This window comes from Podarcis filfolensis (genome assembly GCF_964270895.1).
Source record: "Podarcis filfolensis genome assembly, chromosome: 4".
Lineage (NCBI taxonomy): Eukaryota > Metazoa > Chordata > Lepidosauria > Squamata > Lacertidae > Podarcis > Podarcis filfolensis.
Genome location: NC_139607.1, coordinates 53,491,608 through 53,504,502, shown reverse-complemented (window position 1 = coordinate 53,504,502; position 12,895 = coordinate 53,491,608). Strand labels below are relative to the sequence as shown.

The following is a 12,895-nucleotide window of genomic DNA, read 5'->3' as shown; positions in this document are numbered from 1 at the left end:
TGAATACTTACAGACAATGGGAAACTCTCAGAGCCTCAAAAAACCCCAAAAGAACTTAAAATTAGTTCATAAAATGTTCTGCATCTGTCTAGCTTGTCATCGGCACCATCTAATAAGTGCTCGTGATGATGCTTCTACAATCGCATCACACACCACACTTGTCACATTTGTCACTCTAGCTAAGGGGGAAATTACACATTTCCAACATAAACATTTTGTAATTTTGAGTGTTGCAAATGTTTTCTTGCAACTGGAGTGTTTTGTGGAGAAAAATGCATTTGAATCCCTCATCGTTAAAAGCAATAATATGGAACAGGCGAGCATCCCAGGGCTGTTGGTCCAGGCGAATCTGTGCCGGCACAACGGCAAGAAAAGCTAGACAACAGAGGATGGCAATCATTGCCACCATCTGCTCAGAGTCTGGAACAAACCTCGCACATAGTACCCCCACCCTGCCCTGTAAGGCCCTTCTTTTCAGTTGCTACCATTATCAAGGAGGCAGCAGTGAGAGGGTAACTTTGGAGATTCAGCCGCATTTCCCCATCATATAATAGGACCAATTATCCTTTTTTAGGCTGCAAAAGGACCACCACTACACAAAGGAGAAAAACTATCCACTGAGCTATTTCTTAAAAAACAAAAAAACGCTGAAAGACAAAAAGCTTTTGAAATGAACTTAAAAATAAACTGTCATCCTGAACTGCCGAGACAGAATAATGCTTTGCAAATGTTTGTATTTGGCTCAAGATACTTGTTTGTTAAATTTCAAGTCAGATGAGATTTGAAGCAGCTGGAAGATCCAAGCCTGTGGTGGGACTGGCCCTTCTCAAATCAAAGCTTTCAGCACCTCTGAGGCCTCCTGGGGCCCACAGAACTACTTGCTGCTAGATCAAAGGGAGAGACACAGGCCTACAACCAGGGCTGGAGAGCACAATATCCCTGTAGACTTGGCAGCTGTTCCGTTGTGGGAGAGGTTGACCTGAATCTTCCTTTCCTTTACCACCACCCGAAGCTTTCCCTCTGATTCCAAATGAAACCGTGCAGCAGAAATGATTTAAACAGCCCCTTTTGTCATGACCGTGACAGGAAACTGGGGACATCCCTCATTCAACAATTCTACACTAGAAGTCCCTTGGGGTGGGGTGGGGTGAGCTTTCTTCTTCTTCTTCTTCTTCTTCTTCTTCTTCTTCTTCTTCTTCTTCTTCTTCTTCTTCTTCTTCTTCAGCAGCTATACTTCATGTTTATCATTTCTGTGACTAGTGCTTGGGTGGGGGAGAATAGAGCCAGAGTTATTCTAGGCCGCAGCTAATAACAGACTATAGGTTCTGCTTTCTATTTCCATTTCTTCACCCTATGATTCTGTAGCATGGGAGATCTGTCCCATGGAAGCAGTCAAAGAATTTGAAATAGTACTTCATAGGCCAATTGTGTGCAGACTATTTGTCTACTTGCCACTTGGAAAGCGTTTAACACCATAATGAAGAACACATTACGTATGGAATCAAAAGACAGGAACTACAAATCTTGAGATACATCTGTGCATTTGGGAGAGGGGTTCTTTTAGGGGCTGGATGCACATCTCTGCCGATCATCCACCATGCGCTAAGCTTCGGGCCAGGGTGATCCCCTGTCTTCATAACTCCTCAGGGCGGTGTTAGAAACGCTAGTTAGTTTATTAGGCTCAGGGCTTGTTGATGATCAGTTAATGTTTCATTAATGGGAATTAAGGGCAGGAGATATTCTCGTGATCACTGGAAAACTAGCTTTCGGAATGTAATCCATGTACTGGTAAACTTCCTCTATGATGCATTCTGTGTGGGGCCACCTCTGTTCAGGAATTAAAGTTGGTACAAAACACAGCAGCTAGAACATTGACGAGGACCAGGTACAGGGAATATATATCTGTCAGTTTCAACTGCAATTTATCCTGGTCTATTTCTGAGTACAATACTGTGTTCAGGTTCTAAGCTTTAAAGCTCCAAAGACGGTATACTGGGACCTGTAGGGGTTGCCTTTTTGCATATAAGAAGTGTGGGATGAAAATAAGATCCATGACACATGTATGGATAATTTTTTTAAAAATCAGCTGGACGTCTGGATTCAAAATGTAGGACTTTGCACACTCTCCAGCAGGTGACAGCCCCCAGCAAAGTTTAAACCAGTCTTAGAGTTAAGCAGCAGTACAGCATGGAAATAAAGGTTGTTAAATCCCTTTTGATATCCCTTTTAGTTTGCTTACAACTGTTGCCCATTTCTCTATGCTTCTGGCAATGAGCAGACCACACCTTGCTAAGTTTAAAATGATTTACTTACAAAATTGAGAGATCTGATTCATGTGTTATTCCATGCAGCAGCAAGGAGAACACAGAATACTCTTGGGATACAAATACAGAAAGTTATCTTCAAGTATGCAGTCTGAACTCAGGTGCGTCCTTTCTGGTCAATTACCGGTACATGGTGTGAAGTGAATGAAGAAACAAAAGAGAAGCAGCTTCACTTCCTCCCTCATCAGAAGTGAGGGTGTGTGATCTAACTGAGTCTAGCATTTCAATTCTGTGGTCTTAACCCCTTCATGCATTAACAAGCACTCATGCATCGTTATGTTTCACTGCAATTTCCCCACAAGAAGAGCTCTGCTAGATCAGGCCAAAGGTGGATCTATTCCAACATCCTGTTATCATAGCAGCCAACTAGATGTCACTGAAAAACCCACAAGCAGACCATGAATGCAGTAATATGAGCACACCTGGGAGTGTGAATATCTTTCTCAAAGACATTTCTCTGGGTCCTACTGCTGACACATCAAGGTACAGACCAGGTAAGCTGGGCAATAATCTGGGCATGGATGAGGCACTGTTGCTGGAGCGGCTGCAGTCAAAAGTTGTGTAGTCAAAAGCTTGTGCAGCTTGTGAGCCAGCCCACCAGACACCCAGCTCGCCAGTGACTCCATACGCTTTGTTTTCGCTGTCTATTTAGACTGCAAAATTGAAGGGTTGCCAAAGCCTCAGCTGCCCCCCAAAGCACAGCTAATCAGTTTGATGGGACACAAGTTGTACATGCCTGTATGAAGCCCTTAATAAAGTCTACCTGTGCTGCTCTTCCAAGCATCCCAGCTACCCTAAGAAGTCCCCAGCCAGATAAATCTTTTCTGGGACTCCTCTGGCTATTGAAATTGTAGTAATCTGCTTTCTCCTGCTAGCAGACTCTCTCCTGGGGGTGGGGAGGCCACAGAGCAAATACATTACGTCATACATGCATTTTTCCCATTTTCTCTTGCAATTTAAGCTGGCATTTTGCTCGCTCTAATTCAAATGCTCATCTAAGGATGTCATTTGCAGAAAGGATTTGCTCTTTGCTTAGCTGGCATTAAGCCAGTGTGGATTTCATATTAAGATTCAGATGTGACACTTGGGTAGAGCCTGCCATGGCAATGAAGTGAAGCCTTTTGATGTCACCCGCAAATCTCTGTAAAGGATTTGACACCTTGTTCTGCAACTCTGTAAAGGAAATTTCCATCAGGGCACCACAAAGATATACGCTCAGCAAGAAATCATAAAAAAAAACAACAAGAGGAAAGGCTGATGGTGGGGGGGGGGGGGAGGACACCCAAGATTCCTACATAAAATATTTGTCGTTTTAACATAAAACTGAGATGAAAGCTTATTAGAATCTGCACCTTCCACTGAAATGCAGTGTGTGAAAAGAATAGTCTTACACCAGCAAAAATGGGTTGAATAAGAATCTCTCTGCCTCATTGCCTCTACAGCTGGCAATGGGAAGGTAGGTGCTATCCTTGAAGAGTTATGGTCCCCTTTGTTCCCCCCCCCCCCCGGCAGAGTACTATTAGAAGCATTGAGAGGCAGCCATGCCTGAGACGTCATTTGCTAAGCATGCAAAAAATGAGAAGAAAGAAGTTTGTTTGTTTAAAGCATTTTTATTATGCTTTTCTGCTGGAAAGGCTTACAAATCGATTTTTAAAATGAGACAATCCCTGCATTTAGATTTACAGCCTGAAAGACACAACACAAAAGGAAAAAGGGATGGGGAGGGTGAAGGGGGAAAACAAACTCAGGTACCAGTTCTTAAAAGTTACAGTTCTGATAACACCTGGTAGCATGGAAACAGTTCAGGATATCGGACAGGATGGTTACTGCTCGGTGCCAGATGTGGGAGAAATAGAGCCGAAGGCAGATGGTCTCTTAAAAGAGCTGATAGAGCAGCCTTGCTTCCATTCTCTTTCTCTACTGCAGCCTGATGGAATGGCTGCTGCTAGGTTACAGTTGAGGCAGGCAAGGCAGTTGGTCTGTCAGCAGAGCTGATGTTGATAGTTAACCATCACAGTCTGTTATGTTATCTCTCCAATGTCATCAGTGATATGATGTGCAAAGAGTTTTCTAATGGACACTTAGGCACACACATTGCAAACTCATTTATCATATTCATAAAGTCAGTCGCAGTTCCAGATTGGCTTTTTCTGTTTGAAAAACTGATCTCTGAAGCTTTGATTAATTTCCTTACTGGTAGCACATGCTGGCAGAGTGCTGATGGGAGTTGTAGTCCAACAACATCTGGAGGTTGGTGACGGCTGGTTTACAGGATTAAACTGCAACTTGCTTATTAATATAATATAATTTTGCACAATTCTGATTTAAGAGAATTGTGGAAGCTCTGTAACAACAAAATTAGGGCTACTTAGAACTTAGAGTGGTGGTGGGTGCAGATGCCCTGTTTTCAGTAAATTAAGTTAATTTGTGTTTCCCAGTCTTCTCTGTCATTCAATTTCAGTTTAAAACATCATCCAGGGATCAAATGACTCCTTAATAAAGTGCAGTGCAGAAGCATGAAAATGGTCTGACTTGGTATAAGGCAGCTTCCTATATTCCTATGATCAAAGCACACAAATTGTCTGGAGGAAATAGACTATAGACAGGCACAGAAAGACCCTCTGTTGAAGTCACTCCCTACTTATCCAAGCATGTGATCTCAGCTGAGTCCTCCTGAGCTGGTTCTACCCTCCAGTGTTCCAAAATTATCCAGTATGAAAAGTTAATAGTGAAAGCTCAGCTCCTTCCTAGTTGCACATAAAGTTCCTTAGAACTTAGCAACTGCAGATAGGGCTGGAAGGTATCCTTGTCTGAAATCCTAGGGAGCCACCACCGTCTATGTAAGACAATACTGACCTAGATGGACAGATGGACCCACTCAGTATATGGTAGCTTTCTATGTTCCTCCGAATTTTGGTTAGGGCAGGAACTGCTTCCTTCTTTGAAATAAGTGACCTCACTACATTTGTCCATCATCTACATCCACCCATGTAGATTAAAAAGGTAAAGGTAAAGGACCCCTGACAGTTAAGTCCAGTCGTAAACGACTCTGGGGTTGCGGCGCTCATCTCGCTCTATAGGCCAAGGGAGCCGGCATTTGTCCGCAGACAGTTTTTCCGGGTCATGTGGCCAGCATGACTAAGCCGCTTCTGGCGAAACCAGAGCAGTGCACGGAAATGCTGTTTACCTTCCTGCCGGAGCGGTACCTATTTATCTACTTGCACTTTGACGTGCTTTTGAACTGCTAGGTGGGCAGGAGCTGGGACCGAACAATAGGAGCTCACACCGTCACGGGGATTCGAACCGCTGACCTTCCGATCGGCAAGCCCTAGACTCTGTGGTTTAACCCACAGCGCCACCCATGTCCCCCTACCCCTGTAGATTAGATTACTGTAATAGAGAGATACTGAGGGAGCGCCTGTTGATGTCACTATGTTGGGTTTCTTTATACTCTTGTGCTTTGTTCTCTGCTGTGAGTACATAGGATCATAAGCAGGATATACTGCATTGAGACTTTCCTATGAATGACTACATGTAGGATTCCACTACTGCTTAAGCAAACCATAGTAGCAGTTTGCCTGTCACAAGTCCAACTAACTTGAGCTGGATGAGATTAAATGCATTTAGAATCAGGGTGTAAGAAAAGCACAGAGCTACATAAATAACTTTCCTCACCAAAATCATTTATCAGTGACGATGGAAAAAGTGAATTAAAAGTTGGACTGAAGATACAATGCCCAAGAAAGAACAGCACACAATATATTAAATTACACTAATTCGTGTGTTTCGTTTTCCTGATCATAAAATGTCAGTTCCCAGCAAAGGTTTTACAGTGTCGTGGTGTGGAATTTCAGCAGCATGAACACCTGCTTCACAAGTTGGAGAGGAATGTTTGAGAATGGCTTTTTCTGCAGTGATGATTCAAGTGGCCTGAGCAACACATGGCAATAGAGGTGGTGGGTGCAACTCACCAGGGACTTCTCTAGCACAAGCCTAATTGAAATGAGCTGGAATGACACAACTGATGCTCTTGCCAATTTCCATTGCAATGAAAAATCTTCAGTAAATACCGTAATATCTCCAGCAGTAGTAGCAACAACAGGGATGGTCCATAAAACATTGTTTCTAATAAAATGAAAATCCTATTAATACAAACAGCAGATCATAAAAACAGAAATTGTGATCTGCCAGGCTGGATTTGTATTTGCTTCATAATCCTTTTCCCAATCCAGCAGTCTTTTTTACAATCTAGGATCCATCCTTTACCCAAACCTGGAATATGCGACTCACTTTTAATTCTTTAACTGAAACACAGTTGCTCTTCTTTTTCTGCTGCTATTAATTCTTCATCTCCCCTCCTTTCCCTCTGCTTCTTCTTCCCCATCCCCTTGCCTCTCTCCCCTTCTCTTAAAATAGTTTAAATTTGCCACTAAAAGACTTAGCAACAAAGGTAACTCATGTGTACCTCTCCTGGGAGAGAGTTCTAAAGCCTTGGATAGCTAATTTCAGAAGACAAAATATTGAACTAGTTGCTGTAGGATCCATTTCTCTTTTCTGACCCCTTCCTTTTTATAGAAAGGAGCAATATACCTTATGGATCCAGGAGGAAATGTGCCTTCAGTGCCAATGTGGTCTTCTGTGGAAACCAAGAGGATAGGAAGATAGGAAGCTGCCTTCTGTTGAGTCAGACTATTGGGTCCATCAAGATCAGTATTGTCTGCACTGAGTGATAGCAGCTCTGCAGGGTTTTGGGTCTCTCCCAGTCCTACCTGGAGATGCCACCAATTGAATCTGGGACCTTCTGCAGGCAAAGCAGATGCTCTGCCCGAGAACAAGGTTTCCTCTGGAATTCTGAAGAACTGAAGCAAACTCAAACTTTACACAAATTGTAACATATATAAGCAGCCTTCAGGGCTTCTAGCTCTGGTGAGATACGGATGGATGGTGTGGTTTTATAATGTACCCTGAGAGATTTTCTGTGCGTATAAATTAAATGAGTTGTATGTACTTATGGCTGAGGAAATGAAAATGGGCAGGCTTAAAAAAATAAATAGATACAAATGTAATCAAGCCGAGGACGACTTTTTCATTTCCAGCTTACCCAAGGGACTGACATAATTGCCTAATTGCTGTGATTTGGACCTTAGAGACAAGATGCAGGAAGTGCCTTTGAAATGTCTGTTTGACATACATGCTTTTAATTGGAGATGCACAAATGATTTCATAGTTCCCGTGCTGTTTATATTTCATTTTTCATTTTTTTAAAAAGCTGCTCAAAGGCCAGTCGTCATGTGACTGTATGCCAGATATATGAAATTAGGTGGTAATAAAGCTAGCAAGAGCAGGATGTGCATGTAACATAGGGAAAGGGACTCTTTGGCCTTCCAAATGTTGCTGGAGCATTGCCTTTGACCATTGGTCATGCTGCCATGCCGATGGGCGGAGGCAGACACCAACAATATCTGTAGGGCCACAGGTTCCCCACCTCTCATTTAATGCCTGTGAATGATCCCTGCCAGAATGTTCTGTATGTCCTACCCTTATGCATGGGACAAGGACCCTCCCTCTGCACAAAGGAATTTACAGAACAGTTGTATAATGTCTACTCAGGTCCCATTAAGGTCATTAGGGTTTACTCCCAAGTATATGAGTAAGGATTGCAGCCTTAAGCCTTGTTGATTCATTCACCAATTTAGGGATATCCAACAAATAGAAAACAGGGGTTCAGTATTCTGCATTTGCATATTCAGGGCCGTCTTTACTCGGGGATGCAAGGGTGCGGTGCATCCGAGTGCCGAATTCTGGGGGGTGCCAAATGTACTGGCGGCAGTAAAAAGCAATGGACCCCTCCATCGCCCTGTTACTCCGTAGCATCAAATATTCCCGAAGAATCAGGAAACAAAAGCAGCTATTTCTGCTGCATCGTTGTTACAGGTGAGCGATTTTCTTCCCCCCAAAAAGGTCAACAACTTCGGCTTCTTTCCTCCCAAAAAAAGTTCAACAACTTTGAGTCTGCCCCCTAAAAAATTTATGGGCGCGGCTAAACTAAATTTGGGGGCGCTGGGTGGATCTTTGCACCCCGGTGGTGCATATGCTAAAGACAGCCCTGTGCATATTCAAACACCGCCCCCTCCCAAAAAAACACAAGAGAAGTCTGATAACAGGACCTTGTTTGTCTCTTTCTTGAAGCCTGGGATATGAGTTCTGTCTGACAAAGCGCAGATGGGTAGCATGTGGGGCTGTGGGAGTGACACCTTCACTTCCCAAAGTTGAAGCAGCCTAGGATTGTGAGAAGAGAGATTTGCGATGGCAGCCAGGATCATCAATCTGCCACACACATACACACACTCACACTGAATGCACCCTATCCACACTTTAAGAGGGTTCCTAGGGTTGGAAATGTATCTACACTTGTAGAAAGTATGCTCTATTTCCTTGTACAGAAATAACAATAATGAAAAATTAAACTGCCCTTAAAACAGTGGAAGTGTTTTGTTTTGTTTTTTTAAGCAGTTGCAGACACAACTCATACCTTTATAAATGTGTCTAAACTCTGAAATACTAAATTTATGTGTTTGGAAGTTGATCCATTCATTCCAAAAAAAAACCCACAAAAGGATTCATACACAATATCATCATCACATAAAGTCCCTTTTGTGAGTGCACCTGTGAAGTCTCAAGGCTGAGATTTCAGAAAGCAAATCTTTTAAAATTATGTCTCTCACTCACTATGGTACATTTTCTTCTTTTAATGTGGATTGTTACAGTATACAAGGCTGAGATTTCAGTATACTGAGCAAGATTCTTCCATGTACAGTTTGCAAACCCTAACTGAGAAAATAGCATTGCTGTGTCTGTGTAGAAGGCACACAGAATAACCATTGTGTATTTAGCGGTACTTACACCCTTGAATGTCAGGACCAGGGAATAAATGCTAAAGAAGGTGGTTTATCCCTTTCCTCAATTGAAAAGCTGCCACATTTTCTATAAATGTTATTTGGACACCTACCAGAGTCAAATCAAAGACACTTTGGTTTAATGTCTTATGCAAAGATTTAATAGTACTTTGGAACAAAAGCGCTTCTTTAAACTAAACAAACTTTATTGCATTAATCTTAAGCACTATTAATTCATACATTTAATGCCTGTAAATTGGCAGACTGTAAAAACAAAATGTGTATTTAACTGCAAAATAGCCTTGCATAAATCTAATTCACCAAATGTGATGAAAGGGAAAACATAATGGATGTGAAATGCTACCCAAGTAAAGCTTAAGGCAGCGGGTGGAGGTGGGGGTGGGGGTGGGGAGTTGGAATACAAAAGCTTCTAATTCAGGCTTTTCAACACATGTCATTCTTTGGGCTGCAATTAAACTTTTCAACTCTGAAAGCAAACATTTAAAATATTCCTTAGGCTTACTCTGACACATGTGAAAATGTTCCATTGGCATGAATATGTTGACCCCTGACGTTATTAGGCTTAGGGAAGTATTTCATCCCTAGGGGTTTTTTATTTTTAAAACTGTTCATTCATTGCTATAATAATCTGGTCATATCTCGGAGAAGCCGGACTGAGATTCTGAAGTCACATGTTAGCTTTGTGATAGTTCTGACATGCTCCTTCAGCTTGTCAACATCCTTCTTAAATTGTGATGTCCAGAATTGGACACAGTATTCCAAGTATGGTCTGACCAAGGCAGAATAGAGTGGTACTATTACTTCCCTTGATCTGGACACTATACTTCTGTTGCTGTTGTGAGTGCACAATTAGCAGGAGCATGAACTTAGCCCCATTGTTAGGGGCTAACACTACCTGCCAGTGCGCTTGCTTCTGCTTCCTCCATAATATTTGCTCAACCTGCACATTTGAAAATGACTGAATTATTGCAGACACTTTACATCTACAGAGAAGTCTCATTCTTTGGAATCTGGCCTTGCAAAGACTGCCATAAATTTCCCACTTCTCAGGAGACAATGATCGTGAGAGAATATTAAAGCATGTGTTTACAGTTCTAATGAAAATGTGGAGTTTAAGGCACATCCTTAGCAGAAGCAGGTGACCAACTTATTTTATTGGGAGTAGAGTATACTGCACCTCTTCCTAGTGACATGTTGGGTCTACAGAAAATAACCAATAAAAGAGCAGTTCCATCAAAGCAAAAGCCTTCTGTTTATGCAACAAATGAAGCTGTCACTATGTTCATAATTTAGCAGGGCTATTTAGAAGATGCCAAATCCTTGTGAGATCCACAAGTAAAGTCAACCACAGAAAAATGAGAGAGACTTAACAAAATGTAACTGAAGTCAGTTGTTGGCTAAGGAGGAGCAATACAAACCCTCTAAAAATATCCCAACTTTTATTTCTGCCTCTGATTTTAAACATGAGCTTGATTTTAAATATGAGCTTGATAGTTATTTTTGTGTTAGTGACAAGAAAATGTTAGCGTTAGAAGTTTTTCTGACAACAGCTGGGAAGCAGCAGATGTCTGCCTATAAATTATCGGATATCTGGTAGGCCATACATATTTGTCGGATGAAAAAATACAGGTGCCTCCCTTCTGTAGAAGCCTGGAGAGAAGAACAGCTGCACCACAAGCAGTGAAATACAACCCATACCCTCAGTCGATATACCATTATTGTTCTGAGAACTCTATCTTAGCTCTTACAATGAAATCTTAGCCTCCAGTGTGGAAAGCACTGCAGACGTAAAACAGCAAAAGTAGTCACAGAAAAGTTTATCCAAATCAAGCCTTTCCTGGTATCCCTTTCTGCTTAAAAACAACAACCCCCAAACAACCAGCATTTTATGGGCTGCTGCCATAGTTTTTCTTTGCAATCCTTATTTGGGCAACCTTGTTTATGAAGTTCTAGAATGTGATTTATTCATTTTCAGTTGCTTCTTGTGCTTCTGGCAGATCAATCAAATCAACATAAGTTCATTGTTTTAGCCAAAGGCCATGACAAACCCACACAACAGTGCCAATAAACAATACAAATCATACATCCATAATATGAACCACCATCCATAATGTAAGAGACAGGTTACCAGAGGCACCAACAAGCTCAAATCCAGCTTGGTTTCAAATTAAACCTCCGAATCACCACAATAATTTACTGTGATTTCTCTAATTCCTTCTGCTTTTCTTTCTTTCAGCCAGCGCATAGAGGGCCACTCAGTGTTACAAAGCTATTATTGTCACTCAAAAGAAACTGAAACATTTCTGCCAGGTTGTATCTGCTTGCGTGTGTGAACCAAGTTTCAGAAAGTGATCTCTTGGATCTCAGAACTTCCACCTGAGGTTGACCACAAATACAAAGCAAATCTGCGTACTGGACCTTGTAGCAGCCATCCAAGACTGCAGTGATCATCACTTGGAAACACAGGTCAGTAAAGGCATTTCTTAAGGAAACTGGTGAGAGTAGGGTCAGATAACCAGTGCTAAGATGCTCTGTTCTCAAGAGTGGATTCCAAGGGGGAATTTGGGAGATCAGAATCAGTCGCAGATCCCTTCTGGATTCTATCCAGGAGAGCCAATTCCTTAGTTGATACTTATTCAAGGTCAAAGCAGAGCTGAGTTCTGGAAAGTAATAATAGTCCGAAACATCTTGACAAGCTGTTTTCCAGAGTTGGTTATCACTTAATTCCATATAGCACAGCACAGTTAAAATACTTTAACTGAGCGCAGTTTGTTCTTGCCTTAATGGTTGGCCACCCAAATTCTGTACAAAGAAGACCTGCTGATATTCCTGATGGTAGAGAGTATAGCTTCCCCCCCTAAAATAATAAATGTTTTGCAGAGTTTCCAAAACTATTCGAATCAGAGCCCCAGATTTCAAGGCCATAAAGCATTTGGGTAAGCTCCTCACTATCAAATATCTTTACAGTGGATTCAATCACCTGCTCTCCCTTACTGTGATAGAACTTCATCAATGCCCCAGTGCTTTTCTGTGCTTTGACTTTCACTGCCTGTATATGACACTTCCAAGAGAGGGTGGTTGGTTGGTTGGTTGGTTGGTTGGTTGGTTGGTTGGTTGGTTTTTGGTAGTTTACATTGTGCAGTTGATGCAGAAGACAACTGCAGAACATGGCATTCTTCCCAGTGGTAAAAAACAACACTGAAACCAGGTCTAAATGGAAAGACTTTTAAAGCTAGAAATTGGCAACGCTGCATCTAACAAGTTGGATTTGGTGTGGTGTTAGGAGGAGAGGGGGAGGGTATCTGAGGGATAGGGCTGAGTTCTGAAATCTCTTTTGTTTACCTCCCACTGAATTTTAAGAGAGTGCTCTGACCCAAAATTGGGGTATGGGGGAGTGGTAGAGGGAGTCCACAGCCACTGCTTATCCACAGAATGTATCCTTAATCTTTATACACACATAGCTGTCTATATTTGGCTAACATCCAATTACAGAATGATTATTAAACAAGAAAATCAACATTAACATTTTAAAACCCACCTCATAAAAACATCTTTTGATTAGAAACCAGATGGGTTAATTTGGAAAAAAAGAGAACAAAGTAAATGCCAGTAATAAAATAATGGTTATTAAAATCATGGGTTTTGTGAATAACT

At 41.8% G+C, this 12,895-nt stretch overlaps 1 long non-coding RNA gene across 2 annotated transcripts in view; it reads left to right on the top strand.

Annotated features, from left to right (window-relative positions):
- LOC310761477 overlaps positions 1 to 12,895 on the top strand; it is a 55,683-nt gene that overhangs the window by 7,671 nt on the left and 35,117 nt on the right. For both annotated transcript variants that reach the window (XR_014547529.1, XR_014547530.1), the window contains exon 2: positions 11,478 to 11,707. This is a non-coding gene — a long non-coding RNA (uncharacterized lncRNA). The remainder of the gene's footprint in view (positions 1 to 11,477; positions 11,708 to 12,895) is intronic.